At 40.8% G+C, this 20158-nt stretch overlaps 1 pseudogene across 1 annotated transcript in view; it reads left to right on the top strand.

The window, feature by feature from the left end:
* LOC145399803 (glycerol-3-phosphate acyltransferase 3-like) overlaps positions 1–4848 on the top strand; it is a 23817-nt pseudogene extending 18969 nt beyond the window's left edge. Inside the window, exons 9-10 of the transcript XR_013897335.1 lie at positions 42–182; positions 4782–4848. The product of XR_013897335.1 is annotated as a glycerol-3-phosphate acyltransferase 3-like (transcript). The remainder of the gene's footprint in view (positions 1–41; positions 183–4781) is intronic.
* The last annotated feature ends 15310 nt before the right edge of the window (positions 4849–20158 follow it).

Raw genomic sequence — 20158 nt, 5'->3', positions numbered from 1 at the left:
TTAGTCATTAGGCATTAATATACTTCCCTGTTAATGGGCAGAGTGCGTGCTCAGATCGCTCATGCAGGCGGGCTGGTCGAACTGGCGTGGGACGGCTACGTGAAAATCGCAAAGGACAGCGACAGGTGGAGGGCCAAGGAGGGGCAGTGGAGGGATAGACAGCAGAGGGAGTATGCCAGGAGGTTCAGTGAAAAGGGAGAGAAAATGGAGGAAAGAGTTGAGGAGGAAGGAAAAGGAGAGGGAGGAGTACAGGAGAGCGACAACGTAGAGGAGAAGATGGAGGAAAAAACAGGGGAAGAGGGGAGTGAGGAGGAAGGAACGCTTAAAAGCGAGAAAATGGAGAAGGAGAGGATGGAGGAAAGAGCACTGGAGGAGGAGGAGGAAATTAAACTGGAGGACCAAAGTAGGGAGAACAAAGTTGTGGGAAAAGGAGATAAGGTGGAGGAGGGAATACTAGAGGAGAGAAAACCAGGGGATAGGAAAGCAGAGGAAGTAAAACCAGAGGAAAGGAAACTGGAGGAGGAAGAAGGGAAACCAGCAACCCTGCGTGCCATTCCCACCGCTTGTGCCTAACAGTTCCCGAGTCGGCATTGGGACAGGGACGCCTTATCTAGTGGCACCAATAGCCTACACCCAGACGGCGGAGTTGCTCTGATATACAAACGCACCCTCATCTCTCCTCTCCCCTTGCTCCCCGAAAGGAAGATTTATCTAAGCGACTGTTAACTGTTAGTCATGTATTTGAGTTAACCACGTTGGAAGGCAAATTGTCCCATATGTTTACAACTGTACTGACGAAGAAATGCTTAGTTTCACGTCAGTCCAAACGTTTTTCAACAATTTTATAACCATAACCTCTAGCCCATTGATCTGATGCCAAGTTATTTTTCCGCTATCATATTATGAGATTGTTTGAAGGCTTTTAATGCTGGGACTAAATTCCCATGTAGTCTATGCTTAGTTAAGGTAAACAGATTAAGCATCGAATTTCTAGTTGCCCCTAAAGGATTTCGTTACACGTCTTCCTTACCGATTTATTGTGCACATCACACCTCGCTATCACACCTCACTATCCACATGTTTGTTATTGATGCTGTGATGATATTGAAACCTATAAATAACATAGCTGGTGGAAGAACGTGTTAAGGTGTATTATACAAAATAAATCGCCAAGGAAGGGGTGTTACGAATCGTCTAATGTCACCTAAGGTACTTCCCTAAATTCTTTTAGACGTTCCCCTCATGGGTTATTTTTTCAATCTAGGTTTCCTTCTCGCTGTAGATGCATATTTCCATCTATATTAAATAGCTGTCAGCTTGTTTCTATTGCATGAATGCGCAAATTATATTTTTATATTAAGTATAACACTGTTGTATTAATATATGATGGTTTTAAGGTACAATGAATTCAGTGTAGTGAAATTATGATAGGAAACAGTGTAAGGTGGTGGTGATGATATGATGATGATGATGATGTAAGGTGGGCACCATTAATTCCTGCTCCTGAAATTATTATGGTAAGAAATAAAGCGATGGTGGGGGTGGTGAGCGTGGTGTTTTTTTTTTTTTAATGTAAGAAAGAAGGAACCAAAGGCCAGGAGCCCGCAAACCGTTCCTGAGTCCGATGTAGTTTGTTCTGTTGCTGAGGTACCATGAAAGGAATGCATATGTGTAGCCGTCGTAGAGGTGCTGGAGAGGCCCGAGAGAGACGCCTTCACATGGTGGCACAGAGATGGCCGGACGGATCCACTGCCCGGTTATGCAGAAATCTCCCAGTTCCCCCGAAAGGAGGATGCTGGAGTACAGAAAGGCACTTTCAGCCTCCAGTCCACAGGTTCACGCTTTAGATGAGCCTAAGGCAACAACAGCTGCAACATCCACTGTAGTGAAAGGGTTCCTTTTATTTTGTAATGCCAGCGTTAAAATAAATAGATAAATGATAATAATGAATTAATGGATAAATAGATAATAAATTGATAGGTAAGCATAAATAAAGTAATACTAAATAAGATAAATACATAAGGAAACAAATAAATGAAAAACATAAAGCAATACGGTAAGAATTTTGTTAAATGACAGCAGTGTCCCAAAAACTAAAAAATGCTATTTGATGCTAAAATATCAATTAAGATAACGTCTGTCGTGCCTGCATTGTAAATATCATTTTGCAGTAGGAGGGAGGAGAGAGAGAGAGAGGGGGGAGAGGGTACTGAAGGGCAATGAAATATTAGTTGGATAGAGGATGAAAATATAGATAGATAATTACAGAATGGCGAAAACTTACAGACTGAGGCGAAGACAGATGAACAGGCAGACAGATGGGCAGACAGGCAGAAGAACACACACAGAAAGACAGACAGACGTTGATAGACAGATACTTAGACTAGACAGAAAAAGTAACAGAGATAGACATACAGATGGATGGATAGAGACAAATAGAGCACACCAAAAAAATGATTACACAACTTAAAAAAAAAAAAAAAAAAAAAAAAAGGATGAGCTTAGCAGGACACAAGAACAGATTAACAAAGCTACAGATTGGTAGACTGACACAGTACGATAGATACACCTAGGAAAATGAGATAGATACAAGCATTGAGGTAGATAGACCAAGTGACAAATGTATAGGTCTTGACTGATGGACAAATAGACAAGCCTACAGACAGATAGATGTGTACACTCGCAGATAGACAGATAGGCAGACTTACAGAAAGTATCCAGAGAGGTAAACCTAGGAAAATGACGAGTAGATAGACAAGCTTACAGAGGGATGGCGATAGACAGAGAGAGAGATCCAGCGAAAATATATATCCACCTATTACATACAGTGCAAACAAAGCATACCTGTCGCCCTTCCCTGTGTATCACACGTAGTATTTTTATCTCCTCCTCTGCCTCGCATATCGCTCTGACCTCCCTGGAATTCTGTCCCTCCTCCCACCTCTCTCTCTCTCTCTCTCTCTCTCTCTCTCTCTCAGTCAGCAATTACCCTCATATTCTGTCAGTTTTGGCAGCTCACTCCATTTTCCCCACCCCATTTCATAGATTCCACCCGGATCATCGTTTAGTGGGTACAGGATTAGTATGATGATTCACCCAGTAATTGCTGTCACGAAGCCCCTTCTAACCTCAACCTAATCTAATCTAACAAATCCTAACAGGATCCTGCCTAACCTAACCTAACCCAGTGCAGTGTGATATAATTTAATATAGTCTGACCTAAGTTCTCTTCGGTACAGCAAGGTTTGGAGAATTTAGACCATTGCCTGGCCCAAAATAGTTCAATCATGGGGCTCTCTCAGGCGTGGGTGCAGTAGCCGGGGTTGGCACGACAAACGGATCCAGTGCAGGCTCTGGAATTCTCTCTTTATTATTTGTGTGTGTGTGTGTGTGTGTATGTGTGTATTAGGACAAAACGCTCACATACACACAAAACACAGCAAACGAATACACACCACAGAAACACATAAAACAATATACACACACTGAGACCAGCATCACAGGTACACACACACACACACACACACACACACACACACACACACACACACAGTAGTGGTAACGTTCTCGCTTGCCAACTGGTGGACGGGAGTTCGCGCCTCGCTCAGGTTGCGAAAAGTTTCACTGACGAAGTGGGTGGTTACTGTCCCCCTTGAGCAAGGGGACGGGTGTGTGCTTGTGTGAAGGTCACAGCCTTGCCCTTAGATCGGACTATATGAGTTCTCAGCTCCCTTCCGGGAGGGTAAAAGCTGACGATCACGACCATCAAGTGATCCTGACCGACCTGGTGAATTACACACACACACGTCAGAGCGGTAAACTAATAATCCTCGTTGTGGCCAAAGCTAATTTTTCAGCCATACGTATTTTAGCAGAACAACCAACTCTCTCAGCAATTATTTGTCAGTTGAAGTCATTAATGTTTGACCTTTGACCTTACTGTGTGACCTGTGAAAATAAGAAGTATCGGGATAGGAAAGTAGATCATGTGTTTGTATTTAACCCCCTCAGCGCGATGCCCGGTTCATTATACAGTATTTCTGCTATAGTGTGTATTTTTATCAGGCAAAAATCCGTCATCCCTTTCCAGTTACCTGGTGGTCAAGTGCAGTTAGACTGACGGATAAATATGACTAGTAACCAAGGAGTATCATTTCTGCCTCATAACTAAGGCTCACTAAATTTTATGCGACTAACACTTATTTCCAACACTTATTTAAGTTGCAGAAGTGACCCAGTTCCCTCAGATGAGAACAAACCGACTCTGCTGCCAGACTATTCATAATTAGCTTAGGAAATTCCTGCTACAAAGTTCAATTAACACTTAGGCCTCAAGGGGTCACTTATATACTTTACTGTGGCTAGCGTCAGAAGATTTTACTTACTGTTTGGGAAACCTCGTGAAGGAATGAGAGACGGAAGCGAGGAAGAGGGAAGGCAGAACGTGGAAGAGAATGGGAAAGGAAGCACGGAAAAGAAGGAAAGAAGAATGAGAAAGAGGGAGTTATGGAAGGAAGGGTGGAAAGGGGAGAAGAAACGAGGGAAGAGGAGGAGGAGAGAGAGAGAGAGAGAGAGAGAACCATTATGTCTGACGAGACCAGGGCTGAAAGAACGGGATGTGTGAGAAAACAAGTGAGCATCGTGTTGAGATATGGCACCCACTCTCGCATGGGAGAACGTGGCGGGTATGATGGACATGGTAAATTGGGGTGAGAGAGAGAGGGGGGGGGGGAGGAGGGAAGAGAGAGAGGAAAGATTAGAATGGAAAAGGGGAAGGAGAGAATAAATAATGGGGAAGAGAAAAAGAAAAAAAGGGAAAGGGAAACATGGATAGGGAAGAGAAAATAGGAAGGGGAAAGGGATGGGTGGAGAAAAGGAACAAGGGAATAAGAAAAAGGGAGAGAAATAGAGGGAAGGAGGATGAAGGGAGGTTAGAGAATACGGAAAAAGTTGAGGAAAGGGAAGATTGTAGAGGGTGGAATAAAAATGGGTAACAGGAAAGGGGAAAAAGGGGAGAGTGAGATGAGTTGAAGGGAAAAAAGGGAGGGAAAATGGGAGAATGGAAAATAAGCAGAAGGGGTAGAAATGCAAAGAAAAAAAGGAAAAGGGGAATGTGAGGCTACGGAAGAGAGAGCAGACGACGAAACTGGTAGAATGAAGAAACACTGAGGAAAAAACAGGAGAGGAGGGAGTAACAGTAGGTAAGAGGAAAAAGGAGGAAAAATTAATCAGGGAAGGGAAAAAATGGCGAAAAACGGGGACTGGAGAAAAGGAAGGAGGGCATTAAAATGGGTAAAAGAGGGAAAAAGAGGGTGAAGTTAGGTTAGGGTGAGAAAATGCATTGTGGGTTGCGAGTCATCAATCAGGTATCTGAAGAGGGAAACATGGATAGGGTATCTGAAGAGTCGGCGTCCCCCTCCTCCCAGCCTAGCACCCCATCCCTCCCCTGTCCTCTCCCCCGTCCTATAAATAGTTTCCAATCCTTACCCTCCTTACCGCGCTTCTCTTATCCCTACCACTACACCCTTTCCTACCCTTCCACCTTCCTGTCTCCTACCCTTCCTACCCCTCTCTGACTCCTACATCCTTCGCCTGTCCCGTTCCCGTCCCATCCACATTCTCTCTCCCATCCTCACTTCCCACCCCCGCCCATAACCCCCTCTCCTTCCCTTCCCACTTCCTACCCCTCTTTCCCCCTTCTCCTGCCCCCCGCAGCCCCCTTTCTGTCCCTTCCCCCCTCCTTGTGTGTACTTGGAAAAATATTGAGTCCCAACGCCTACACAGCACACATAGGAGTATACATATACAGTTCGCATATCAACACACACACACACACACACACACACACACACACACACACACACACACACACACACACACACACACACACACACACACACACACACACACACACACACACACACAACTACCGACCAGTATCACTGACCAGTGTTGTAAGCAAGGTATTAGAAAAGCTTATAAGAAAAGCTTGGGTAAATCATCTAGAAGAACACAGTATGATAACAGAAAGACAGTTTGGTTTCAGAAAAAGAAAATCATGTGTTGCTAATCTGTTGAGCTACTATGACAGAGTAACAAACAATACAGGAAAGGGAAGGATGGGTGGACAGTGTCTATTTAGATTTCAAGAAAGCTTTTGACACAGTACCACACCAAAGACTTTTATGGAAACTGTACCATCAAGGAGGAATTCGAGGCAAACTGTTTTGTTGGATGCAAGACTTTCTCATAAAAAGAGAAATGAGGACAGTACTAAGAGGAAACTACTCATCATGGAAAGAAGTGACTAGTGGAGTACCACAGGGTTCAGTGCTGGCACCAATCATGTTTTTAGTGTATATAAATGATATAAACAGTAACACTGGAAATGAGAGCTACCTGAATATGTTTGCAGATGATGCAAAAATACAAAGGAGAATTACTAGCACAGACTCTTGTAGGGAGCTACAAGAAGAATTAAATAAACTTCATGAATGGAGTAGTACATGGCAAATGGAATTCATTGTGGACAAGTGTCATGTAATCAAGTTTGGTAAAAGTGGAAAAAGACCTGATTGGGATTATAAGTTAGGAAATAAAACCCTATACACATCAGAAATAGAGAAAGACCTAGGTGTGATTATCAATAACAGACTATCTCCGGCTGACCACATCAGCAAGAAGGTACGGAACATGTACACACTGCTTGCAAATATGAGAATAGCATTCACATACATAAATGAAGACATGCTGAGAAGGATAATAACATCATTCATTAGACCAACCCTGGAATATGCATCAGTAGTCTGGAGTCCTCATCTCAAAAAGCATATAGACAAGATTGATAAAGTTCATACATAAATGAAGACATGCTGAGAAGGATAATAACATCATTCATTAGACCAACCCTGGAATATGCATCAGTAGTCTGGAGTCCTCATCTCAAAAAGCATATAGACAAGATTGAAAAAGTTCAAAGGGCCGCTACAAGATGGATACCAAGCTTAAGGGACCTAAGCTACGAAGAAAGACTAAATAAACTGAATCTACCAACACTACAGGAGAGAAGGAAAAGAGATGACATGATAATGCTATATAAGTGCGTATCAGGGAAGGAGAAAATAGACATAAATGATTACCTAACATATGGAGAAGCATCAGTAAGAGGACACTGCAAAAAACTGCATAAGAAGAGAGGTGATAAAGACGTAAGGAAATTCAGTTTCCCAAACAGAGCAATTGATCAATGGAATGCACTACCGAATGAAATAGTGTGCCAAAACAATTCACAAATTTAAGGATATGTACGATAAATATGGTTTAAGACACGGGACAGTACGAGTTTGACTCATTCCTGTAAAGATACAATTAGGTAAGTACAATTAGGTAAGTACACACACACACACACACACACACACAGTGTGTGTGTGTGTGTGTGTGTGTGTGTTGTTTAAACAACGAGAGCAGTGGGTGTGACGGTAAAGAGTTACAAATTCATTGGCTATAAAAACATCACTGCATACGAAATGTGATCTGGAAAATTTTCTACACCACTTCATGAGCAGCTTCATATTCTGTTATTAATTTATTGCTGTATCTCATCGGTCAAAATATACAGATGGCAGTTTTTGGTCTGTTTAAAGTGAAATGAGTGAAGCAAACTTTGAACTTTTGAAATCGGCGGGCAGGTTCCAAAATTATAAACGTTATTCAGCAGGTGCGCGTGGATAAGTATGTTTTATTTTTTATATTTTTTCTTTCACTGCAACCAAGGTAGGGAAATATTAAACTGGAAAAAATTTGACCAAACAAGTCTTTTTCGGTTAATAGTAAGTTGCTAATGGACGCCAGAAAATCCCAGAAATTGTTGAAGGTGTTTTATGAATGCCAAGCAGATCGGACAGGAAGTTGTATCCCGACGCCATTTTGAGAGAACAGGACAGAGTGGTAAGCGTCCGACTTTAATTCATCTTCTTTTATTAGTCACAGTTAATTTGCAAGCATTACTTTATTTAGTGATTTTAGGTAGGCTATTGGTGATCACTTGGAGGTGGGTATGGTAGGGAAATGGTTTAATGGTCATGCTTTTAGATGACTGATGAGATTGGGGCAGGCGACTCCGAAAAGTTGGCTTCGTAAGTATCCGTCGTAATTCAAATTTTTGACTACTTACACATATTTTGCCCACTTTATTCTTGTTACTAGTTTTAGTAAAGGTAACAGAGATAACTTTGAATTAGGTATCATAAGGGTTATTGGTGTTTTGAGATGGTAAATGGTGATGGAGTCCACAGACGCCTAAGAGGTCGGCGTCCCATGTATAGTACTTAGCTTTTGATTCCAAACTTATAACCGTTTTCAACCAAGTTAGCTACATTATTGCACTTGTTAAATTTAGGCAAGTTAATAGAGATTGTTTAGAGGTTAGAATGGTCAGGAACTTTTATTGTTTTATGGTGTAAAATTGTTGACTGCTTTTCAGGTTACGTCCCCATATTTCGTCCCGGTAAGGATGCTGCACCAGTTCCCTTCCCTCCCATATACAGGATACAGGTAATTTACTTACTTCATGTACTTAGTATAATTAGTTAAGTTAATGTAAATATATTAGGTCACTGGTTCCCAAGGGGTTACGCGATTCCGTGGTAGGCTACCAAAGTTTCCGTGTGTCAAGGCACGCATCCAATACGTGTCTGACTTAAATATCTGTGATTATTGACAGCTACGTTGTAATGAAGGGTAGAAACTAGAATATTTGAATTTTAATTTCGAAGTCATTGGTGTACTGTAATTATACAACATACCTAAGGGAACTTAATTCGCTAAAATTAGTATTGTATTCGTACTGCCGTTTGCACTGATGGTGCAAAAGCAATGACAGGCCCGGTAAAAAGTGTTTTGGCTCTTATTAGAAACGTTGCTCCATCAGGCAGACACTGTTACCATCATAGACGTGCAATAGCAGTAAAGAAGATGCCCTGCGAACTAAAGTTATGCTGGATGAGGTATTCAAGGTGGTAAATTTCATCAGAGCTAGACCACGAAATTCGCAGCTGCGTACGGCTAGGAGATGGGGCCCAGTCATACTGCTTAGTTACTGCACACGGAGGTGCGCTGGTTATCCCGCGGCAAAATTCTTTCACGTGTGTGTGATACGAAAGATGAGATTAGAATCTTTCTTACAGGAAACAGCTTTTCTCTGTCAAATAGGTTTAGTGAAGTCTAGTCAATGAAACGGCAATCTTACAGATGTTTTTAAAAAACTAAACGAACTGCACTTGTCATTGCAAGGCTCAGATGTGACATACTGAAGGTTCAGGACAAAATTGAATCTTCTCAAAGTAAACTTTTAGGTTGATTGTGCAAAGGCAAAACAAAGTGAATGTTTTCCAACTCTTCATCTGTTCCTGACTAAAAATTCCTTGTAGTTGGATGGAAGTTCAGGAGAATGCATTGTTCACCATTTAAAGCAATTAAGTAATACTTTGAGGGAATAATTTCTCAGGCAGGCAGACCCTCTGTCCATTTATGGATTCTGGTTCTGTAATAGGACAAACCCTACCTGTGAACAAGAATTAGCAACTGATTGAATTTTCAACAGAACAAACGCTCAGAACAACATTTGATAGACTCGCGGCTTATCTTTTGGGCAAAGCTCTTGCACGAGTATCCTGATATTACGAAACGAGCTATGAAACATCTGATGCCATTTGCAACACCGTATAGGCGTGAAGCTGTTTCACGCTATATTGACAATAAAAAATACACAAGTTGGATGCAGAACTTGATAAGCGCCTGCAACTAATAAGCATCCTTTCAGATATTGATAGTCTTTGTGACCAAAAGCAAGCCCATACATCACGCTGAAAACTGTAAGAATGACGAAGCTCTGCAGTGATTTTCAGTTGATTCACATCGTGAAGTGTGTGTGTGCCGAGAAGCAAACAGCGATTGAGAAAGCGTTCCGGCAGATGTTAAAGTTTGGGAACCACTGTCTTAGATTTTAGATAAGGAAATCTTAGTGTTTTCCTGAGAACAAATGTAAGAAATTTTAGATAATTATCCATCTATAATTATATATCTACTGACTTCTTGCGGGTAATGTATGTACAGTAATATGCCTGCTAGTGTTAGATAAGCAAATGGAGATAACTAGGATATAAATGTTAAGGGAATTTTTATGTTTTAAGATGAAATTGTGTTACTGTGAGGTGATGAAAGTTGTCTTGATATCCTGATCTAACTCCATTTTTCTACCTTGTTACAGCCTCTTTATTCACCTTTTTTTGTTATTCATGTTAAATAAGTTATATAATAGGGATAAGGAGGAGGAGAGTATGGTAAAGAAATTGGTGTTTTGTGATAAATTATTGACAGCAGTAGATAGATAGATAGATTTTATTTTTTTTAAATTTCGTCTTAAGTATCCATATTTAATTAAGTTTTTTTTTATCTAGTTGCAGCTATTTTATGAACACGTTTCTGTTTACTGGTAATTATAAGTAAGTGGAGATTAGGATTGTTTGAGGATATGATTGGTGCTATTGTGAGATGTCTAAGAAAGTTGTCTCAGTCACTAATTCCACCTTTTACCTACTTACTGGTACAGCTGCTTGTTTATCCATTTATTAATGTTAAATCAGTTAATGGAGGTAAGAAAGAGGTGAGTATGGTTAGGGTATTTAGGTGATTATACCCTTTTTACCCTAACTTGTCCTAAAATTGTCAGATCCCTGCCTTGAATACTGGGTTTCAACGAAAGATTAACCCAAGAATACGGTGCCAGTCACGAAGAAGTGCTATGGAATGGATGTAGAGCCGTAGAATTGTCTTTTTCTATCAATAAGCTGTGTGAAATATGCTGCAAAGGACAAATATCTGGGCCAAGTTAGTGTAAATACAGTATAGTTATTTATTGATCGTTTTTAAGTCGTTTCAAATTTCGTTCTGTTAGTTACTCTTTATCTCGTTCTCTTCTACTACTTATAGGTATTTTGCGCACATTATTATTATGATTAATGTTAGAGAAGTGAATGGAGATTAGTAGGATATATGTGAAGATAATCTCGGTGTATTTTGTGATTTATTGAGAGGTACACAGAAGATGGTTGCCTTGGTAATGTTTGTATTCTGATCATCTTTGACCACTTGTGAATAATTTACTTACATTAATTATACTTATTAATGTTAGAAAAGTTAATGGAGAGAACTGGGATATAAGTATACTAAGGCATTTTTGGAAATTAGGTTGATAAGTGGTTATATTGTGAGACCAGATACCAAAGAACGTTGACATAGCAAGTACTCTGAGATAACTCTATTTTTTTTCATCACAAGCTATTTACACAATTTATTCTACTTATTAATGTTAGATAAGTTGATGGAGGTTACTAAAATAAAAGTATGGTAAAGGAATTTGCTGATCTGTATGATTAATGGCTGTCGGTTTTTGAGGGTTTATACCAAAATTTTTAGACAAGAAATTCCTGCTGTGATGTTACCTTTTTTGCCACTTTAATTTCCTTCCATTATTCTACTTACTAATCTATAACTTAATAAGATAACTAGGATTTGTTTTTTTTTTTTTTGAGGGAAATTCTGTTGTTTTTGGATAGTTAATATTTCTCTGCTGTTGGTAGGAATTTTTGAAAAGTTATCCTTTTCCAGTTACGCGTTTTGTCTACTTGCAGCTGATTTTCTTACATTATCTTATTTATTGCCAGGCACCTTAATTCCGTAGGTGTAGACAGGGACGCACCCAGGAATTTTCTAAGGGGGGGGGGGGGCCGTTGTGAGGTGAGGTCAGGTAATCCGATAATTACTGGTAGGTCATATGCAGGTTTAGAGTCAGAGCTGCTGGCTCATGTGTTACTCTTTGTTTGTACTTGCCAGTTTTTCATGTTTTGCTGTTATCAAAATAAATATATATAAATTTTTAAAGGAGCCAGAGAGCTAAGGGGGGGGGCCGGGCCCCCCCCTGCCCCCCGGGTGCTCCCCTGGGTGTAGAGGATGGGCATAGACACCACGTCGCCCTGTCCTGTGCCATTTTGCTGTCCCCTGTCCAACTCATTCCCCGCTCACGTCGCCCTGCCCCTGCCATGTGACTGCACTCTCCTACATCACTCCATCCCTCCATCTAGGTGTCAGTATTAGGTAAGCCAATTCTAGTTGCTAATATTAAGTATGTTAAAGGAGGTAAATAGGAGTAAGGTGGTTTTTAATGGTTTTGTGTTGTGATCCTTTATAAGAAAAAAAGTGAAAAATGTTAACTTGCGCTAATTATTGGGGACACCTTTTCCATTTGCAGTTGATTTTCTTACATTGTTCTGTATTCTTCACTTAACTTTGTCCAGTTTGTTGTCCTTTTGCAGCCTATTAATTTTAGTGCCGGAATAGGACTGCATTACATTCTTTCCAATCTGATGAAGCTGATATTCTGGTAGGTCTGATGGTCACCCCCTGAAGTGGGATTTCAAACTCATAATGGAAATAAATTAATAATGAGTGAAGCAGCAGGTTCTAGTACAAAAAATGAAAACGTCCCATTTTACCCTGACTTGGCCCATAATTTCACAGCCTTGCATTGCTTTTCTTCATGACTAGCCCAAACAGTAGGGAAGAACCGCCACCAGTATCCATGTGTCCTACGCCCCATGTAATTAATAGTGTTTGTTAAATTATAAAAGTGTCCCGAGGGCCCAGAGTCGTTTAGTTGGTCCACATGGTTTGTCCCATTTAACTGGATGGTATCTGGTATGTACAGTGGTTTGTCCTGGCATCTCAGTGTTTATTAAATCCGATATCCGGTCCAGCGAGGTACAGTACAGCGAGGTTTTGGTGTAGTAAAAACAGCATCAGTACATGTACAGTATGTGGGAGTTTAATCCTGGTATCTGGTGTAGTGGGGTATGGGAAAGCGAGGGTTTACTGCCCTACCTTGTATCTCTTTTATAACCCCATCCAAATTGAACAACCATGTAGACATGACACATCCCTGTTTCAACCCAACCTTCAGATAGAAAAATTCACTCAGTTCAGTATCCACAAGCACTGCAGTCTTAGCCCCCTAATACATACTCTTCACTGCATTCAACAACTTCCCAACAACTCCATATATAATACTTTCCACAATCCTCGTCTATCCACCCTGTCATATGCTCTCCCCAAATCCATGAAGGCCGCATACAACTTCTTTCCCTTCTCTAGAAACTTTTTCACTAAAGATCTAAGAATGAATATCTGATCTACACAACCTCTCCCCTTCCTAAAACCTCCCTGTTCATCTCCAACTAATTCCTCTGTTATTTCCCTAACTCTGTCAATAAGTATTCTACCATGTACTTTTCCTATTACATTAAGAAGACAAATGCCCCTATGATTACCACGCATTTCTTTTTCCTCCTTTTCCTTTGTACAAGGAAATAATTATACTCGACTTCCAATCCTCCCGGGACTCTACCTTCCTCCCAGGCCAACCTGCACATCTTCCACATCCATCCTACTACTATCTCTCCCCCAAGCTTCAACATTTCACCACACACTTCATCAATTCCTGGGGCTTTCCCCATTTTGACTCTCTTCATTGCTTTTACAACTTTCATCCTACTGATTCCTTCCTCTCTTCTCACATCCCTCCTTCTCCCAGCCATTCCCCAGCCACTTATACTGACATTACTTTCATTCTCTGTGTTCAACAATTCATTATAGTGTTCTCTCCATTTGCTCACTTTTTTTTTTTCCTTCTCCAGTGGTAATTTACCGTTTTCATCTTTCACTCCCCGACTAACTTCACATCCACCCTGTCTGACTCTCTTTACTTCTGTCCAGAACATTTTCTTACAGTCCCACCATTTTACACTCAGATTCCTTCCAAATTCCTTATCCAGCCTCATCTTACTCTCTCACTAATCCTTTCACCTCTCTCTTCTTCTGTACATATAACTCTCTCTTCCGTTTCTGAACTTCTTCCACACCCTGTTTCTCATCCACTCACTATATGTTTTCTTCTTTTATGCCACAGCCTATCTCACCTCTTCATTCCACCATGCTGTTCCATGCACCCCATTTCGTCTTTTCTTCATCCCACACACCACCTCACATGCTGCACAGATTTCTTTTATAAATATCTTGCACACACCTTCCACGTCATCCATCTGCTCCAATCCATATTTACCCAATCGCTCCTCCACTTCTCTTATATTCTGCCTTTTTCTCATCCTCTTGTAACCTTTCCACTCTCCTTGTGCCTACTTCTTCCTCCTGTCCTTCCCTTCTTCTATTTCTCCATTTTACTTGGACTTTGTGGTGGTCAGAAAGTCCACTCCCCCAACCTCTATATGCTCTTGCATCCATTACACACCTTCGCATCCTTTCATCCACACACACATAATCAATCATTGCCATCCTTTCATTCAGTTCACCACCCACCCTTATCATCACTCGCTATGTATACCTGTGGATCATTTTGTGCCTGAAGAGGGTATTGGCTATCACCAACCCCCTCCCGGCACAAATATCCACTAAAGCACTGCCATTCTCTTCTGTCTCAACAGGCACACCCTATGCAGAAGATTGTAATGTGTTGTTAGTGATATGCAAAAGATCGTAATGTGTTATTGCTGATGTGCAAAATGATTGGAATGGGTTCATGTGTTACTTAAAAGATTGGAATATGTTAATGTGTTACTCAATGATCGGAATGTGTTAATAGTGTTACTCAAAAGATTGTAATGTGTTAATAATGTTACTGAAACGATACGAATGAATGATGCCTCCCCTGCATACAAAGTTATTGTTTGTTTATTATGTTCAGTAGATGAATTGATTGTTAGAAGATAGGTAGAGTGATTGCTAGGTAGATACATGAATAGATAGATAAGGTAGATCAGATGGATAGATAGGTAGATAGATAGTTAGATAAAACCTACCATGAGAAAGAGAGAGTTCCATAACTTGATATCGTTTGCTAAAATCAGATTATTTTTTCAGTTGTTGGTTACCCCAGTTGTCTAAAGGAGCAGACCCATCAACCACAGGCAAGGAACACTCCTGCCAGGCCATCCTGTGTAGTGACGATGATGAAATTGTCAGCACTACTGCTACTACGACTGCTGCTGCTGGTGGTACTACTGGTACTGCTGCTACTACTAGTACTGCTGCTGCTGTTACTACTACTACTGCTGCTGTTACTACTACTACTGCTGCTGCTGCTGTTACTACTACTACTACCACCACCACCACCACCACCACCACCACCACCACTACAATGCATCAAAGTCGTGAGTTATTCAATATTTCTTTCAGTTTAACTTGGCCAATATAATGTAATTTTGTGGCAATACATCCCCACATAGCACTTCTTTGTGACTAGCATCATATTCCAGTGCTAATACTATGCTGTACATCCCCACATAGCACTTTTTTGTGACTAGCATCATATTCTAGTGCTAATACTATGCTCTACATCCTTCCATAGCACTTCTTTGTGACTAGCATCATATTCTAGTGTTAATACTACCGTATGTTATCCCTACATAGCATTGCTTTGTGACTAGCATCATATTCTAGTGTTAATACTATGCTAAATATTCCTCCATAGCACTTCTTTGTGACTAGCATCATATTCTAGTGTTATTACCATGCAATACATCCCTCCATAGCACTTCTTTGTGACTAGCATTTTCTTTGACCAAGTTAAAGTATATTGACAGTTACACCACCACTTATGATAGATAGATAGATAGATAGATGGATATTAGTTTCTCCACCATATGAGCTCCTGTGAAATAGATGTCACGTTGCTGCACCTTTTAGATAGACTGATAGGCAGATAGATAAGTGTAATAGATAGACTGATAGATAAGTGTAATAGATAGACTGATAGCTTGGTGGATAGGATAGATAAATGTTATAGACAGACTGATAGATTGGTGGATAGGATAAATGTAATAGATAGACTGATAAATTGGTGGATAGGATAGATAGTTATAGATACATAGTGATAGATTGGTGGATAAATAATGTTAAAAGTTTCTTCACCTTTTAGGTAAACTGATAGGCAGATAGATAAATGTTATAGATAGATAGACTGACAGATTGTTGGATAGATATGTTGAGAGTTGCTTCACTAAATTGAGTTCCTCTGATAGATAGATTGATAGATGGTGATAATGATGGATAGACTTTTTTTTTATGCGAGGAAGAAGGAACCAAGGGCCATGAGCCCGCAATAACAGTTCCCTCCAAGAGAAAAACAAAATACAAGAGAGAGCCAAATTCAAGATCCGATCATTTCGAGATGCCTGGACACACTGCGTTTAAAAGACTGGAGATCATAGGCAGTTGTGATGATAATGATTAGATAGATGGTGATAATGGTGGATAGACAGTTGTGATGATGGAAAGATGATAGATAATGGTGGATAGACAGTTGTGATGATGGAAAGATGATAGATAATGGTGGATAGACAGTTGTGATGATGATGATGATAGATAATGGTGGATAGACAGTTGTGATGATGATGATGATAAATAGATGGTGATAGATAATGATGGCTAGACAGTTGTGATGATGGTGATGATAGATAGATGGTGATAATGATGGCTAGACAGTTGTGATAGGTAGTGGTGATGATAGATAGATGGTGGTTGATAATTTATAGATAGTGATATATAAACTAATAGATAAATGAACAATGACAGATAGACAGATGATAGATAATGACATTGATGATGATAATTATAATTTCATAAGTGGAGGAGCAGCTTGTCATTATTATTATAATTATTATTATTATTATGTGGCTAATTATTTTATAACCTGTCTTCTTTTTTTTTTTATTCAAACCAAATTAATTTCTGGATTGTTAAAAAAATATTATAGTCTAAGTTCATTAAGAGCCTCCTTGGTTACTAGTCGAATCAAACTTATTTCCAGTAATCGTTCTGTACAATCTCCTTGGTTACTAGTGAAATGAAACCTCTTTCCTGCAATCAAGCTTTAGAGTCTCCTTGCTTACTAGTCAAATCAAACCTCCCCAGCGATCATACTCTACAATCTCCTTGGTTGCCAGTCAAATCAAACCTCCCCAGCGATCATACTCTAGAATCTCCTTGGTTACTAGTCAAACTTCCCCAGCCATCATACTCTAGAATCTCCTTGGTTACTAGTCAGACCTCCCCAGCGATCATACTCCTTGGTTACTAGTCGAATCAAACTTCCCCAGTGATCATACTCTGGAACCTCCTTGGTTACTAGTCAAATCAAACCTCATTCGTGTGATTGTACACTAGTCTCCTTGGTTACTAGTCAAATGAATCTTCTATTTCATGCAGTCAGGCTTCAGAATCTGCTTGGTTACTAATCAAATTAATCAACTGCAGTTGTACTCTAGAATCTCCTTGGTTACTAGTGAAATAGTCACTGAGCTGAAAGGGGTCATGTTTTTACGTTGAAACAGTAAACTTACAATCAGACAGAAAAAAAAGGAGAGAGAGAAAAGAGAGAGAGAGAGAAAGAAAAGAAAAAGAGGGAAACAGCCTCAGGTTATAAAATGCTTATTGAATTAGCTTGCAGTAAATGTAGGGCAGTTATTCGTTTTCTCTCCCTGTTATTATGCATTTGCTGTACATTATTATTATTATTGTTGTTGTTTTGTGATGTGCGATTTTTCTGATTACTCATGTAGATTTTTTCCTGTTGTAATTTCCATTGATATATTTGCATTATTATTGCTGTTGTCTTGTATATGTATATGGAGTACAGAGAGTGGATAGGATACGAAATAATGTGATTCATGAAAGTCGCAGAGTGAGGAAGTTTGTGGACACCAGAATCGAAGAGAGTATACTCAGATGGTACGGTCATGTGGAGAGAATGGATAACAATAGAGTAGTGAAAAAGGTTAACCTGAGTGAATTTAAAGGAGGGAGGAGGAGAGGTAGGCCAAGGAGAAGGTGGAGGGATATGGTGGATAAATGTGTGAGGAAGAGAGGTATGGAAGTTGGTGAGGCTAGGAAACTGAAAAGAGATCGAGCTGGCTGGATGAATTTGAAGGAGGGAGGAGGCGAGGTAGGCCAAGCAGAAGGTCAGTATTGTGAGAAGTGCATGATCAGGGAATTGGCAACCCTTTTTTTAATGTGACAGTGTCCAGATTGACTGTTGGATATGTTTAGGCTATGTGAAGCTACAGAGCGTGTTGAATGTTTTTGGCATATCTGATACAGCCAGGATTCCGTGGGCTTGAATGATGAGTGAATGGAAGCGTGGCCCATTGGATTGGACAAATTTGGGCTGTCTGGACATTTCTACTCCTCACCCTGCCCTGGGTGGGCAAGGAGGTCCCAATGATGATGATTATAAAATAACAGAACAGAGGGAGGAAAAATATAAAAAAAATAATCCGTACACCAGATGACAGGTGCTTGTTAACCTTGCAGGGAATCATGGGTAGATGGCAGTTTTTGGCCAAGTTAAATTAGTAGGAGTATATGACCTTTTAACCCAGCCATTGAGTTGCGTTTGATCCCAGGAGGATGCCGGCTCAACTCAATGCCGGTCCCAAGCCCGGATGAATTGGGGAGGGTTGGTGTCAGGAGTGGGTGTCCGGCCGTAAAAATTTGCCAAGCCCAGACACGGTATGGTTTACCGTACCGTTTAGCTGACCGAATATCAGGTGTTTTCCCTGGCTGAGTCATGTCCCCCCCTCCCTCCCCCTTACCTCTCTCTCACTGTCTCTCTTCGTGTGAGGCCTGGGTGGCTGGGTACTTAGAATAGTCCACACATACATATCCTCCCAGTTTCTGTCAAATTGATGTCGTCTCGCCATGCTTGCTTGTTGTGTGGGGATGGTCTTCTTACGAGGGGGTCGCTAAGAAGGGGTCTTAAATGTGATGCCCTGGCCCTAGGATGTACTGCGCGAACCCACAACTGGCACGTAAGGTGAACGGCGAGATGTCACAAAGGGAGGACGTTCCGGCCATCACATGCACTCGGCCCTTGCGTGTGACAATCACGTGGTTGTTTGTTTTATATTTTTTTCCATTGAATAATATATTTTCAATTTTGATTTTAGTAATTTTTATCACTAATGTTTATTATGTGCCGTGTGGGTGTTGGATGTACCTGAGAGGACGCTTTTGAGGCCATAACCCCTGGGTACAACAAACAATCGGACTATATGCCATTTTCACCCTGCCTGGCACCATATCTGTGGGGTCATCAACACCTGAGGCACTGATGTCATTCCTGATGGTGTCGGACTTGTTGAATTGAGTATAGTCTGGGCCGATGTGTTGCTCATTAATCAGGGCACCAGCACTTATCTGAATGTCATACGTGGGACGCTGATACACATTTCACATCCTCCCAGTCTTCACACACCATTGCTCTGATGGCTATGGTGCACACACCATTGCTCTGATGACTATGGTTCACTCCATTGCTTTGATGGCAATGGTGCATACACTATTGCTCTGATGGGCATGGCACCCCAAACACCCCTTGAGTTAGATCGCTATTGATCACAGCCACATGGACCACCTGAATATTCTGTAGTAACTGGCAAGCCTTTAGAAAGGCATTTGTGTGTGTGTGTCTTCCAGGGTGCCTCCAGTCCATTAGCTTCCTAAATGGGTGAGATTTTTAATCGTTAAAAATGTCACCAAGCTGCTAGGTTTCCAGATTAGACGTACTTTTATATATTATAAAAGTACGATGTCACCGAAACGTCACCAAGGTATTCTAAAGTACGATGTCACCAAAATGTCACCAAGCTACTCTGTATAAAAAATATATCCGGATAAAGCCTGTGGTATGGGCCAGCTTGATTCGCTAGAAAGAACTCTTTCGATGTACAATCGTTTGGAAGGTGCTACGCTTGCACCAGCGGGGATTGCGTTGCGGCCAGCATTCGATTCCGTTCTCAGCGTGAGCTTACAATTCCATACACACACCAGTTCCTGTTCTTGGTGTGGTTTCTTTGCATCACACATCAGTTCCTGTTCCTGGTGTGGTTTCTTTGCGTCTCACACACCAGTTCCTGTTCCTGGTGTGGTTTCTTTGCATCACACACCAGTTCCTGTTCCTGGTGTCGTTTCTTTGCATCACACACACCAGTTCCTGTTCCTGGTGTGGTTTGTTTGCATCACACACCAGTTC

This window comes from Coenobita brevimanus, chromosome 50 (genome assembly GCF_032717465.1).
Source record: "Coenobita brevimanus isolate Jiangsu-jjx chromosome 50, ASM3271746v2, whole genome shotgun sequence".
Lineage (NCBI taxonomy): Eukaryota > Metazoa > Arthropoda > Malacostraca > Decapoda > Coenobitidae > Coenobita > Coenobita brevimanus.
This window is presented reverse-complemented; position numbering and strand designations above follow the sequence as displayed.